The sequence below is a fragment of the Carassius carassius genome, chromosome 23 (assembly GCF_963082965.1).
Source record: "Carassius carassius chromosome 23, fCarCar2.1, whole genome shotgun sequence".
Taxonomy (NCBI): Eukaryota; Metazoa; Chordata; class Actinopteri; order Cypriniformes; family Cyprinidae; genus Carassius; species Carassius carassius.
In genome coordinates this window covers 4,800,220-4,815,182 of record NC_081777.1, presented here as the reverse complement: position 1 = coordinate 4,815,182, position 14,963 = coordinate 4,800,220, and the positions used below count along the sequence as shown (strand labels likewise).

Genomic DNA, 14,963 nt, shown 5'->3' with positions numbered 1-14,963 from the left:
TGATTCATAAAAAAAAAAACACGTCTACCTTCATTTTTACAAAACTCATATGTATACTCTCTATATACACAAAACTGTGCATCCAATTCACTGCAGTTTCCAACTGAAAAATGTACACTAGTGGCAGTAAATCACCAAAAACATTTTATCCTATTCACACACATTATGATTACAGGGGCAGATTATCAGTTAACTATTTCCCCACGATTGATGGAACTTTCTGCCATTTATGACAACACTGCACTGCTATTGATAGAATTTTCTGGCAATCCATGTTTTCAGTGTTATATTGTAGGGGGTGCTATTAAGCATCTTCTGAAATGGTACAGAATCTCAGGATCTAAATATTTATACACATGTAAGCTAGTGCAATCTTCCAACATTCAACAGCACTTAAATCAAATCTGCATAACATTACTGAATCCACGAAGATGAACTGTGCAAGATGGGTGGGTGTCGATGTGCGTGATTTACTTCATCTATAATCGTCATTCTGAATCCGATCTGGACCTATCTTTGATAATTAAACTTACATTTGAGTGTTGATAAACAAGAAGTATGAAGCTAAAACCTTTTTTTCAAAGCAGGAATTTCTTCTTTCTTTTGATAAATTGTATGTTCAAATAAAAATTCTTACAAAAAAATATTCTGAGTGCCATGGATTTTTGTGAAAATGAGCAAAAATTCTGGTGCTGGCTTGCATAGCTTAGTAGCATTTTATGCTTGCATCGCATAACTATGTCCCAATGTGTGGTTTTTCTGATGTAGTAAAGCTTGCTCAGAAGCACACCTGGTACTGCACTGTACTTGTGATATGAAGCGTTCAGGTACAAGCCCCATAAAGCATACAGTATGTCACAATAAAAGACCTTAAAGACTTGAAGAAGGAAGATAAAATTACATGGTTGCATTAGTAAATGTGTTTTATCTCATGATTGCTTTCATTAGCCTTATCGGTTAGGTTTAGAGTCAGGTTTTGTGTAGGTGGTATGTTATCTTTGAACGCGAAAGAGCAAGAACAAACTTTTAGCGTCATGCACCAGATATTTCATTTACAAACTTCCATAATATATACAATAAAATAAATTACAATACAATTTATTTATATAGATACAATTATAAAATACAATTATAAAACACAAACTGTAAACATAGGTGAAGAACAAATTCATAAAACAATAAATGAAGGGATATTAAACGCCAAAGAAAATAAATAGGTCTTAAGAGTGAATTTAAAAACAGACAAGGTAGGGTTAGTTCTTATCTTAACTGGCAGCAATTAAAGTGAGATTAAAACAGGTGTAATAGTCATAACATATTTATGCTTTCCAGTAAGGACAGGACAGGTGCACCGACATACAAAGAATTGCAGTAGTCAAGCCGAGATGTTACAAATGTGTGCATAGCTATTTCAAGTTTGTTTAAAGATAGAAACAACTTCAATTTTCTGAAACATGTTGTACTGTACGGTGACAGAGATGTAGTTCGAAATCATGTACACATTGTTAATTGGGACCAAACCCTCATTGAGGCACAAAAAATTTGTTGCAAACCAAAGTTTCAGTTACTCCAACAATCCAATGTAGGCTTATTGGCATGCTTATTACAATGTTTTGAAAGGATTTACATTTGGGTGCCATCTGCATATAGATGGGAAGAGACCCCATATTTGTTAAAGATAATCCATAGGGGAAGGATATAAAGTGAGAACAATACAGGACCAAGAATCGATCCCTATGGTACACCAGATCTTAAGTGTATCTCAGAGGAGGAATGATGCCCAACATTGACAACATACCTCCTATCAGTAAGATATGACCTTAACCCCTGTCATAATGTGCCCCATAAACCAACACATGCTTCAAGAAGAGATATAAGAATATCATGGCTGACCATGTCAAAGGCAGAGCTAAGATCTAACAGAACCAGACCCATAAACTGGCCAGAGTCCGTTAAAGGTTAAAGGTCACATGTAGCTAATGAAAGGGACGTTGCGCTAATGGATGGCTTCACCACAGAAATTTCTCACACGCTTTACACCCCTCAGCTACATATGACCTTTAACCCTTTATTTGCGAGGCGTGAGAAGCTCAGAAGAATCAGGGTGCCAGTAACTAATAACAGACCCTAATAACAACTCTCTCCATCTGTCATACTGAGTGCATGCTCAGCATTTTCATATCCATCCCTGGCAGGGTTCCCACAGTCATGGAAAATTGGGAAACAACAGGGAATTTTGAAATGGCTTGGAAAGTATGGAAATGAATCATATCTTAAAAAAAAAAAGAATATTTATGGAAAATAGTCAAATGATGATTTATAAAATTTACAAGATTATAAAGCAGCTTTAAGTTAATAGCATTAATAATAATAGTTTTAATGCTCTTTAATTATGAAAGAAATAAAATTTTAGCTCTAAAATAGGCAATGGTGTTATTATTCAGCTCAGTTTAGTTCGGTGTGGATTCAATTTAGTTCAATGTTTTGGTCAATGTTAAGATTAAAATAATAATCATATTTTTATTTATTTATTTATTGTCTCTATAAAATAATTTTTAAATACTCATATCCAGTAATCATGACAGAACAATTCATTTAAAAGTCTTGGAAGTTCAATAGTGTGTGTGTTGGGAACCCTGCGCTGGACAATCAGCTGCTAAGCTCTCATAATACCCCCCCCCCCCCCCCCCCCCAATCATGGCAACAAGTTTGGTAACCATGGTCAACCTTTCAAAAAGCCGCCTTCTTAATTAGTGGAATTAGCACAATTAGTAAGAGACATGGGCATCAAGAGGACATTCTTTTCTTCATAATGAAGCCGTCGGCTCAATGCAATGGTTTGTCTTGTTTATTAAGAGTTCAATAAGACTCTGGTGTGGACGTGTAGGTGTATGGCGAGCTGATTAAGTTCACTCAGTGGAGGTAAGATGCTGTCTGTGTTATTTTAGTCATGTCTGAGGTCTCCGATACAGTCACCGTTCAGGATACAAACAGCTGACGCTGCGATTGGGTGGAACTCCATTTAGAAAAGCTGTCTGGAGCCGGAGATTGGAGTGACCACAGACCGAAGAGAGACAGCACTTAGCCAAAAGCCAAAAGCCAAGCTCTCTTGCTTCTCATCGTGCACTTGTCAGGACTAAATAAATTGTCACTTTTCCATCAGCTTTATGTGTGTGCGCTTGCGTGTGTCAGTATTGATTATTTTTGCTCAACACCTCACGGTCCTCAAGCAATATTCTCTTCCCATCAGCCACTGAGAGTCCAGGCGAAGCACAATTCAGAGACTTTTTGACCTCCCTGACCCTTGTAAATCCTCTGTGGTGGCCTAGGTGTTATATTTCTTGTTGTTTGGTCATGTCAAAGCCCTCTGTCCTGACGGCCCTCACAGTTTGTTCACACTCAGGCAGGAGGATTAGAGAGTGTTTTTACTGCAGGCCGGCATTGTTAACATCATTTCCTACACGAGTCCATGAGTTATAAAATGTGCTGGTGTCTGTATTCTGGCAAAAGAGATCGACTGATGAACAGAATGTAAGTGAAATAGTGAGAAAATTCACATGGCAAGTGTCAGGCAGAGTGTTTTAGTGGATATAGTAGCAGACAACAGAGGAAACTCTCCAGATTATTCAGTGTTTATCCCTCGCACAATGACTAAACCGGAGATTAGTCCTTAAATGCTAAGCTCTGAGTTTCTACAGCTATTATTTTTCAGCGAATTCGTCACAGAGATTGTGATATTGTGTTCACGAGGATTATAAATATGCAGCTGTCGCTGCCGTAAACACATATGTGCCAATGTGTTGGTAGTGCCACTCATGCGAGCGATGCAAGTTCAGCTCGTGTCGTTTCATGATTAATTGAGTTATAATGCTTGATTCCCTCCATCATGCTCTGTTTATTCCTTACTATCTGCGAATCCCAAAATTAAAAGTAGACTTCTGAAAATAATCAGTGTAATCATGTAATGAGAACTGGAGGTGTAAATGCGCTAAACTGTGATGAAAGCAATGGAATAACAATAGGAAAATTGTTATTTTTGGTTATTTTTGAATTTTTACATTATTTTCATGACAATTTAGACCTAGGTCTGATTAAATTTATTTTATTAATTTATCCCCCCCCCCACAAATTCCATGTTTTCCATTTAACATTTTCAAGGTTCAGAATTCATAAAACAAACAATTTAAGTTATTAAATGTGTTTTATATTTTCAGAAATTCAGTGTATTTTTTCTAATTTCTTTGTTCTTTTATCAAAAACAGTTGTAAATCAAATTAATGAATATTATTTTAACAAATTTAATTAAGCTTTCAAATGTAATAAAATAAATATTTTAAACTAAACAATTCATTTTATGCTACAATGGAGATTTACTGTTTTAATTTAAACATGGACAAAAAAAGTATATTGTCTGATATTCCTTTTTAAATAACGTTTTAATAATTTGCATTATTAATAATAATAATAATAATAATCTGAGAATTACATTCTACTGTACAATAGTAATATGTTTCTGTGATAATTACTGAACTTTATCAGTTTTTCAGAGTAACTGTGGAATAATTTCAATTGGTCTTTAATAAATCCTGATTTAGATTATTTTTTATTTAAAGAATAATATAACAGTATTAAAATAAACTATTTATCATTGTATACATTTATCATTGAAAAAAAAACATATATATATATATATATATATATATATATATATATATATATATATATATATATATATATATATATATATATATATGTGAAGTGCAAAAAGAAAAAAAGAAAAGAAAAAACAAACTTTTAAGTCAAACATGTCACAATGCAAGAAAATTATTTTTTTGGTTTATTTTTCTTAATGCAAAACCACTTAATTGATTTTCTTTTTGGATTTCTTGGATAAAATATGAACTAGGCATTTTCATTAGGTTCACTTAATATACGTATATAAGTAGCCACTGTGTATGGTAATGTGATTCATCAGTTGCAGCCAGTTGCTATAGTGTGCATTTGTGTGTGCGTGTGTGTGTGTGTGTGTGTGTGTGTGTGTGTGTGTGTGTGTGTGGCTTAAACAGTTGTTAGAGAAACCCAGTGCTCCTCATTTTACACACCCCTCCTCCTCGTGCACAGGACTCCCCTTGGAGTGATAGATTAGTCTCATCTCCCTCCATGGTGTCTTGGTTTACTGTCACACCTTCCAGTTCCACCCCCAGACTTCTCCAGTGACCTTTACTTCCTTAACGAGGAGAAAACATGAGGTGTTAACTTATCAAACATTCATTTAACTGTCATCCTATCCACAGTACAACTGAGGAAGGGAAAAGCTGATGCAGGTTTATTATCAATGAGGAATGATCATCTCTGATTGCCACACTATCTTACAATAACTACATATTAGTGAAGGAATAGTGTATGATGCAGTGTAATAATGCCGGCAGCCATATCACCCTGGAGCCCAAAACCGGTTTCCCACTGAAGCTAAGCAGGGCTGAGCCTGGTCAGTACCTGGATGGGAGACCTCCTGAGAAAACTAGGTTGCTGCTGGAAGAGGTGCTAGTGAGGCCAGCAGGGGGTGCTCACCCTGTGGTCTGTGTGGGTCCTAGCGCCCCAGTGTAGTGATGGGGACACTATACTGCCAACAAGCACCGTCCTTCAGATGAGACGTTAAACCGAGGTCCTGACTCTCTGTGGTCATTAAAAATCTCAGGATGTCTTTCGAAAAGAGTAGAGGTGTTACCTCGGCATCCTGGCTAAATTCGCCCATTGGCCTCTGACCATCATGGCCTCCTAACAATCCCCATATCTGCTGATTGGCTTCATCACTCTGTCTCCTCTCCACCAGTAAGCTGGTGTGTGGTGGGCGTTCTGGCGCAATATGGCTGCCGTCGCATCATCCAGGTGGATGCTGCACACTGGTGGTGGATGAGGAGATACCCCCGACAATGTAAAGCGCTTTGAGTGCCTAGAAAAGCGCTATATAAATATAATGAATTATTATTATTATTATTATTAATAGCTCAATTGCAATTAAACTGGATGGTTTGGTTGGTTGGATTAATAGTATTGGCTAATAATTGTGACTATAGTACATTGTGGTGAATAATAAGGAGATGTCAACTATAATATTGCAACTTGGTGCAAGTTTAACTCTAACCATTCAAAATGGAACCAGTGATTGGCAGACAGTTCACATGCCATATGCATTGTTTTCTTGGCATTAACATCTCCAGCTTCACACATAAGTGATTTTTACACATTGCTTAGTCTCTCTAACAATGTCTTTTAGAGTACAAAATGAGACAATTCTGAACTATCAGAATGATAACACTTTATTTTAAGGTGACGGTTATACACTGTCAATGTTTTTCTTCACCATATCCCCTTAGGGGCTCAATAGTTATACTTTCACTTCTAGTCACCATGCCGTTTTCACTGTGAAACGGTGAATGTTCAACCTTGAATCCACATAAATTGCTCCTCCGTGATGCAATTTGCAGCACTTTCCATGTGGAGGTCAAATGATTTGTTGAGCAGCGTGTCACATGAAGGGGTCTATAGATGAACATACCCTAATGGGCTGCAAAATAAAACTAGGAACATTTTGATTCCATATCATGTCCAATTTGTTCTTTTGAGATACCAAATATCTTTGACCCTTACAATGTAAGTTCACAGGAAGTGTTTAAATCATTGAAACAGTAATTCTCTTAGTGATACTGAGCAGATTGTAGAGATGATGTGATCCATTAAGAGACTCTCCAGCTTGTCCACTGAGATAAGAGCTTCTAATGAGAGCCCAGAAATCTGAATGACAAAACAAGCCGATTCATTGTCTGATAAGAGTGCTTGATTACACTCGTCTGCGAGCGCATGCGTGCTGCAGGATCGTGTTGCTGGCTGGTGTAGAGGCGAAGCTTCCCAGACTCCTGCATTCCTGCGCAACCCATCTTTTGTCATGCAGCAACAGTTATTTGGAAGGTGACACCCTTCCCCCCTCTTTCTCCTAAAGTCTATGCCAGTCATCTTTCAATAAAGGAAGAGAGGGAGGAATGGAGGAGGAGTGAGAGTGAATGAGCCAGCGGAGGTCAGGGCATTTAGTAAATCAGGTGTAGCTGAGGTTCAAAGACGGGTTGAAGGTTCTTTCTTCATGGCAAAGTCAGCGGCGGTAGAGTAACTTTAAAAGCAATTACAATATCATTTAGAGCATAAAGAGAGATTTGGAGAATGACAGAGCAAAAGAGAGAGGCTGAGAGGTGGCTTTGATCCGAACGTGAGACGTAAACCTGTTGTGGCATGCTTGCAGAGAGGTGGAGGGAAAGAGGGAGGAGTTTTTTCCCTCCTTCCCTCTCAGAAACACATGAACTGACACAGGTAGAGCAGTTCAAAATTTGCCACTAGCGATTCATATCAGGCCAAAATCTCATGCATGTCGGGCGCTGTAACTTCATTCAGCTGTCAGACCGTCGTCAAAGCGCGCTCACGCTGCCGGACAGAAGAAGAGAAAGAGAGAGAGAGTGAGCGAAGGAGAAGAAGAGACGGCCTTGGCGCTGAGCAGAGGTGAAGATAAGTGTGTTCTTTCTCCCCCTTCAGCTCTTTGAATGCAGGCTTTGTGTATGTGGCTCCTTTTTCTTACTCTGTTTTTCTCCCTGGTGATATGAGTCTGTCTACTATTGTAGTGTGAAGTATTTTCCCACTTTTTCTTCTTTCTCTCCACTGTGTAAAAGTTGCTGTGTTTTTGTGGTGAAGTGATACTTGGGCTTTACAGCACTTTACAGCAGTGCTTGTGTGCATGTGTGTGTGTGTGTGTGTGTGTGTGTGTGTGTGTGTGTGTTTGCTGTCTAATGGGTGTGTGGTGTTTGTTGAGGTGAGGTCCTTTGTGTGTCTGAGGGGGTTGGGTTACTTTAGGTCAGGGACAGCATTATTAGATAAATATTACAAATAATATATATATATATATATACATACACACACACACACACACACACAGCTTTGGTGAGCATTAGAGACATGAAAAAAAAATCTAATTAAATCTTAATTATTCCAAACTTTTTCACCGGCAAACATATATTCAGGTTAGTCTGTAGTAATTTGTAAATGGCTTTATTTTATTATTTATTATTTATATTTATGTAAAGAAAAACTTTTTATAATTTAGAAATCTATGGTATATCCTCATTGAGATAGCTGTGTAAGTATGTGTGTGTGTGTGTGTGCGTGTGTGTGATTATTTGAAGAAAGCAGGTTAGTCTTTTACCCAGTCAGCCTGTGTAATCATTTGAATGGTAAAGGTTCAGACAACGGCTTAATGATTTACATTTTAATTGTCATTAGTTGTGAGGACCTTTGTCATGTGACTTTGTCACACTGGCTTGTTTCATTTAAAAAAGAGCTTTGAGGTCAGCCTGGATTTCCTCATCGTGCGGAACAGAGATAGTCAGAAAACATTTCACAGAAAGTTCATCTTCATCATTTAAGATGTACTTCTTCTGTACTCACTCAGCTAAGTTCATCTAAAGATGATCTGGAATGCCCCCTCTCATCTGTTGTTTCAGAGTTTAGATTCTTTTTTAAATGAAAAGGACCTTTTTGTGGGACGAGCTGTTGAGCTGATGAACCCTTCAGAGTTGATCAATGTTCCTTTCAGGCACTTCTGATGTTGCTTCCATGCAGGTGAAAAATAAAATGAATGAATCGGCTAAATGAATGGACATCTCTATTTACTGGAATCATTGATTTTCAGTATGGGACTGAAGCTGGGAGGAATATGCAGCGCTTATTAGTTTGAAATCCTTGTCCTTGAACAGTACAGAGATTCAAGTTCATAGTGGCTTCAAACACAATCCAAAAAATATGAGTTTTTTTTTGGCTTGTTTTTTTGAGACCATGGGGAAGATAAGTCATAACAAAAACATAACACATCTTGACCAAAGTCCTTGAGTAATATGAAGAAAAATAACAGTAACTTATGACCTCTAGATAACTTGGTAGCAGAAAAAAACCTGAAACTGAAGACAAAATATTTGCTATAAAAAGTTTGCTATAAAAAGGTATTAACAGTTTGAGGTCAGTATATATATATATAAAAGGAATGCTAGAATTGATATAGACTAGGTAAGTGACAGTAAAAAGATTTATAATATTACATTAAATGTTCTTTTGAATGTTCTTTCTATTCATCAAAAAAATCCTTTAAAATGATATATTCCATACTAAGCAGCACAACTGTTTTCAGTACTGATAGTTATGTCTTATCACCTCACCTCAAGTTAGATATCCTCATTTTACAACAAAATTCCTATTTTTAACTTATCATGTCAGTCATTGTAACTAACCTTTGTTATAAATAGCTAACTTCAGTCTGACATTTAAGGTAAAATACCGGCTGTGCTTGCCAGAACATTACAGTAAAGATATGATGGTAACATTCTAGGTTGGTTTTACAGACTTAAATTAAATTCACACAGAAAAGAAAAAAACATTAATATAATTGTAAACCCTAGAAATGTTTGTGCTCGAAAATCCCAGCAGTTCAGCAGCTTTTGAAATACTCAGACCAGCCTGTCTGTCACCAACAACCATTCCACGGTCACAGTCGCTTAAATCATCATCCTAGTGTTTTTTTTTCTTTTTACAAATTCTGATGCTCGGGTTGAACTTCAGCAGATTGTCTTGATGATATCTACATGCCTAAATGCATCAAGCTACTGCCTGTATCTATCTTTAAAGTTTCTGTCAGTGATTTAAAAACCATCTCCACTGGATTGATAAGTTTGGGAAGCTCTGCTCAGCTTCATGTGACTTGGTGATGCACAACTAAAGCACAAGTCTTTTTAAAGTTTAAAGTACTGGTTGTCTCATGAATGGCAGCTCTTTCTTTCTCATTATCATCTATCACTCTGTCTGTATCTGTGGCTCTCTCTCACGCTCACACACACAGATGTATGATTGAGGCTTTGTGTGGGTTTTTGACTATAATACACTAAGAGATTGAAGCTGATTTGGTTTCCTGGCTTGGAAGAGAGAAAGATTAGCTGGATTTCAGGCCTCAAAGGGACAACTGCAGCATGTGAGGAGATATTAAGTGGAAAGAGAGGGATTGAGCAAGGGAGGGAGAGAGCAGTGTTTTTGAAGATTAGCCCCCTAATGCACTGAGTATCGGACCGGGGGGACTCGCACACTGAGACTTTATGAGTGATATCCCAAGATCCCTTGCTGCAAATCCACTGGAGAGAAGTTCGTAATGGCTGTCAGTTCTCCTCTGGTGGCTTAAAGATGGAAAGAGACATTTCAAACCTGGGTCTGTGCGGTTCAGTCTTCAAACCTTTTGAAGTTCACACACGCCTAGAGATTTTCTGTTGTTAGTTCGGGGCGCTAATGATCAGACGCTTGGCATGTCCCTGTTTTGTGGTCTTGTATTAAGCCAGCATCCAACAAATCTGTGTTTAGGGAGAAGAGGCAATACGACTAATTTTACAAATACAAATAATCAGTCCAGCACATACTCGCTGTCTGCTGTCAGCTACCTTCTAACCAAAATAAAACCTCAAAAGTGATGGATCGAAACAGCAGCAATTCACTCAGGGGCCTTTGTGTTCAGAAACGGCTAAACGGCATGCAACAAAATGGAATGGAATGCAGTGGTTAAACTCTTTTTTATTACTTCCAACCTTTGATGGCAACAGTTTTTCTTTTTTCTATTGTAATGATCAATATCAATTAAGAAAAAATCTTGTGAAATATTTCATAGTAGCTTGAGGCATTTTATTGCAATTATATATATATATATATATATATATAAAATCTGATATTAATACCTGTAAATGAAAAGAAATCTCGTAGTATCAGCCAGTACCTAATATGGTAAAAATGTATTGGGAAACCCAATGAACAAGGTATCTTAGAATGCTGTTTTTTTTTTTTTTTTGGCTGATTAAAATGTGAGAAAAGCTTCCTAGTTAGACACTGGAAATTCAGAACTACCCGTGAAACACTTTGTGTGCAGGCAGCGCTGAAGTGATTGTGCTTTAATCAAAGAGATCTTGTCCCTGATTATATTCACGATTACAATCTCCCTCATTTAAAAGGGTAACACCGCTGTAATTCCAGGCCTTCTCCACGGAGATTCCCTTCAAATTTAATGGCATTATCATACTGTATCATAGCTCTGGTCCCACCTGTGCTGTCCACCAATAGAACATGACAAAGACTAGGGAAAATATTCATCTAAATTATGTAGCAGATGTTATATACAGTAACATGGGGTTACTTTTAAGGCTTTGCTGAAGGGCACAATGGTGACAGTTCACAACATCCATTGTGAGCAAAGGTAATACTGAGTAATTTACTATTTACTATACTTGCTTTTGCCAACAAGAATAATTCAAAACGAAGCCATAAAACACAGCAGTGATGTTTTGTTACTGAAAGAATCAGTATTTTTAATGAATCAGTTGAGTGAAGGATTCAGTGACTCCTGCTTAAACACAATGGCTAAGACTGAAATCTCATTCTCTAGGTATAGTTAATTCTTTTGAATAAGTAATTAATTTTACATTCTATACAGTATGAATGTGTGTTGTATGAATGTAATATGTATATACTAAATTGGTCATTCTCATTGGCATGCCATTCACTGCCATTCACAAAACCTCTCTTGTGGCCTCGTGTTTTAATAAAGTGTCCATTAAATAGTTTATTTAAAATAGTTTTTACTTACTGTTTATTAATGCTATGAATTCATACATACTACTCTTTTCACATACTGTTTTTCAACTGCTATATATAAGGGAAGTATGCAATTTTGGATACAACCAGTCGTCTCCTTAGTTCCTGAATGAATTTTGAGTGTTTTTGAATAAAACGGTTGAGTGTGTGATTCAAATGACTCACTGATTAAGATGGATGCTTGTCACCACCTACTGGCATAATAATGTGACTTGCTGAATAAGTCAGTTAAAGAGTCACTCTTGGAACACTGCTCAGACCAATCAGATTCGAGCACTGAAGTTTAAAGGAAATTATTAATCTGTTTCATCTTTAAACTAAAAAATGCACACTTCAGTTCAAAGTATGACCTTATGAACAGCTGGAGCAATCTTACCCTGCTCTGTAATCACAATTTTTTTTTTTTTTTTTTTTACAACATAGGCATCTAAATGGACGAATAGAGGTAGCTGTTCCAGGACTGCCAACGTGTCCTTTTACAAATCTATTGAACTTCTATAGGTTGATAAGTGTAATGTTCAGATAAGAGGGCGTATGGACAGTTTGTTCACCCTGATCAATATTGGAGTGCACTAAAATGGACTCAGTGGTTTAATGTGTGCTGGCCTACTGCAGATGAGATGAGTATGTAGGCTATAAAAGCCAGGGGGAGCTGAGTGTTATGTATAGTATTTCACCTCCCTCCACTACACAACCTCAGTAATTCCTGTTTTACTAGGGCACCTGTCCCTGTAGAGCAGGCTTGCGAGGCTCGTTGCTTGTTCAGCTAAAGATCCTGATGAAAGCTGCCAGCTAGCCCACTTTGAACCGGCTCTCTCCTTCACTCTTGCTTTGTTTCCTTTTTTTAGTTTCACAATCACTCTTTCTCTGTCTTTTAATGGATTTGGGTCGAGGCCTCTCACCTCTTAAAAGCCCTGTGTCATAAAGATCCTCTGCAAAGTGACCTATTAAAAAGTCATAAACTGCATGCATTTCCTGTTTTGACCGGGCAGTAGAGATTCAGCTGAGATGGCGTTTTAATGTTCAGTCTGAGCAAGATTAGGCAGGTTTTGTAATATCAGACACAAAAGTGAGAGTTAAACCCCAATGTGACCTCAACTCTAAAGAATTTGTGCCGTTCTACTCCCATAAGCATTAGAGATGAGCCCTGGGGTGATGTTGTGTCATCTGTGGTTTCTCCTTACTCTCTCTGTTCAGAGAATATTAACAAGCAGTAGATGAGAGATATGAACAGAGAGATTGATGTGCCGCTGATCAGACCGCCAGCTATGGAAAAGACAAGTTTCAGCTTACCCGTGCCAATGCAAACTGAGGAGACTTTCCCCTTCTGGGTCCTCAAAGCAGATGCCACATTATACTTCAGCAAACAAGTCTGGATAGTTTCATCTACTGCATTTCAAGATTTATGAGGTTTTAGATTGGGATTCTAAATATGAAGAACTCTAAATATGAGGTGAAGTGAATATTTTAACACAAAATAATCACCTTTAAAGTTATGGAAAAGTCCTGCATTTTCAAAGTTATGCTCAGCTCTAATATTTGTTATTAGATAGAAATGTGTCCTTGGAAGTGAAATCTCTATAATTTTTTTTTAATGGAATGTTTATCTAGTAATCATGATGGACTGGAAATATAGTCAAAATTCTTGGGAGCGATGAGTCGAATGAACATTACTGGTTGTGCTGTTGAATCCCACACTATCACTATTTTGTTTTAGTAGTAACTTTTTTATTTTATTTACATTGAGCATATTTAATGATATATAATAATAATGTTTAATTATTAAAGGGTAAGTTCTCCTGAGAATGAATATTCGTCCATCTTCTAATCACCCTCAAGCATCCTAGGTGTATGTGACTTTCCTCTTTCATAATAATCCAGTTGAAGTTATGTTAAAAATTGTCCTTGCTCTTCCAAGCCTTTCAATGGGGTAAGCATTTTCTTTACAAATCCTCGTTTTGTGCTTCTAATTCGTTTCCAGCCCTCGTTTCGTTTTTTGTTCTCTCTCTCCGCGCTCTTCACTAACCAAGGAGCACTAACGAACTACAACCTCCGCCGTTCCCCACAGTCAGCAGAAGTGAGACAAAAAGTGTTTATTACGTTTGAAATCTGGATATTTATCCAGCCACGTGAGGGATGTTTTATTACAGATGTGCACACTTTATTTCACGTCTTCTGAACTGTTGACAACAAATACCTGCTTACCACATTGAAAGGTTTGTAAAAGCGAGGACAATATTTAATATAACTCAGATTGGATTATTCTGAAAGAAGTAATTCACAAAAACCTAGGATGCTTTGAGGGTAGTTGAAGATGGATGAATTTTCATTCTCGGGTGAACTAACCATTTAAGTACCTTAATAATAAAGGTACAAATCGATGGTTTCATGATAAACCTTCAACATCCATGGAACTTTTCCATTCCACAGAAGTTTCTTTAAAGTGGAAAAAGGCTATTTGAGGAACAAAAATGCCTTTTCTATGGCACTGCTGTGAAAACTTCCTATTTTTTGTAAAGGTGGACAGTCCACTGCAATTCCTTTGATTTACCTTATATATTATTTCCCGTTTTAGAACCATCCAGGTGTAATGAGGGTGAGAAGGGAAATTAACTGTGTTCTGATGACTCCGATGCTGGCAGCAGTTAAAAGACGTTCTCTAACTGCAAGGGGGCACATAGTGGGAACCCGGCTGTTTGAATTTATGACCAGCTGACCTTTAGTGTTGGACGTCCACCACCAGGAGGCCTGTGAAGTCTGAAATCAGAGAGGAGAGGAGGAGAAGAGAGTCTGGTGGGTGAAAAACATTTAAATGTAATTAGGTGTGTGGTCAGGTAGAAGTGTCCAATAGCACCATGAAGAGGGAAACAGACAAAAGTTGGTTTTTTGTATTAGAGTTAAGAATAAATTGAATTATGTATTAGAGTTTAGCCTTTGTTTGTGTGTCCATAATAATCCAGATTTAATCCAGGGAATGGAATCACCATGTCTTATTTCATTTGTAAATAGGAGTCAATGACAAAACACAAATGTCCGATCGTGTAAGAAGAAAAATAAAGTAAGCTTATAAGGCTGGCAAATGTAAATGGATGAGCAGGATTCAAAGTGGGGTAAAACAGATGATTTATGCCCAACGTGCATTTATGATTTATTAACGTGCAAATATGCTTGGCAATTAGTCAACAGCCAAGCTACTGAACTACTGTATACAAATGGTTTATTCTGATTTCTGTCTTTAATATTTCTCA

General features: G+C 37.3%; 1 protein-coding gene across 5 annotated transcripts in view; it reads left to right on the top strand.

Moving 5' to 3' along the window:
* The window catches only part of LOC132101249 (xylosyl- and glucuronyltransferase LARGE2s-like), a 55,702-nt gene that overhangs the window by 24,561 nt on the left and 16,178 nt on the right, over positions 1–14,963 (top strand). Inside the window, exon 1 of one of the 5 annotated variants that reach the window (XM_059506034.1) lies at positions 7,176–7,548. The exons of the other annotated variants lie outside the window; for them this stretch is intronic. The gene's annotated coding sequence lies outside the window, so the exon portion shown is untranslated. Of the gene's footprint in view, positions 1–7,175; positions 7,549–14,963 lie in introns of those variants that run through there. 5 annotated transcript variants of the gene reach the window in all.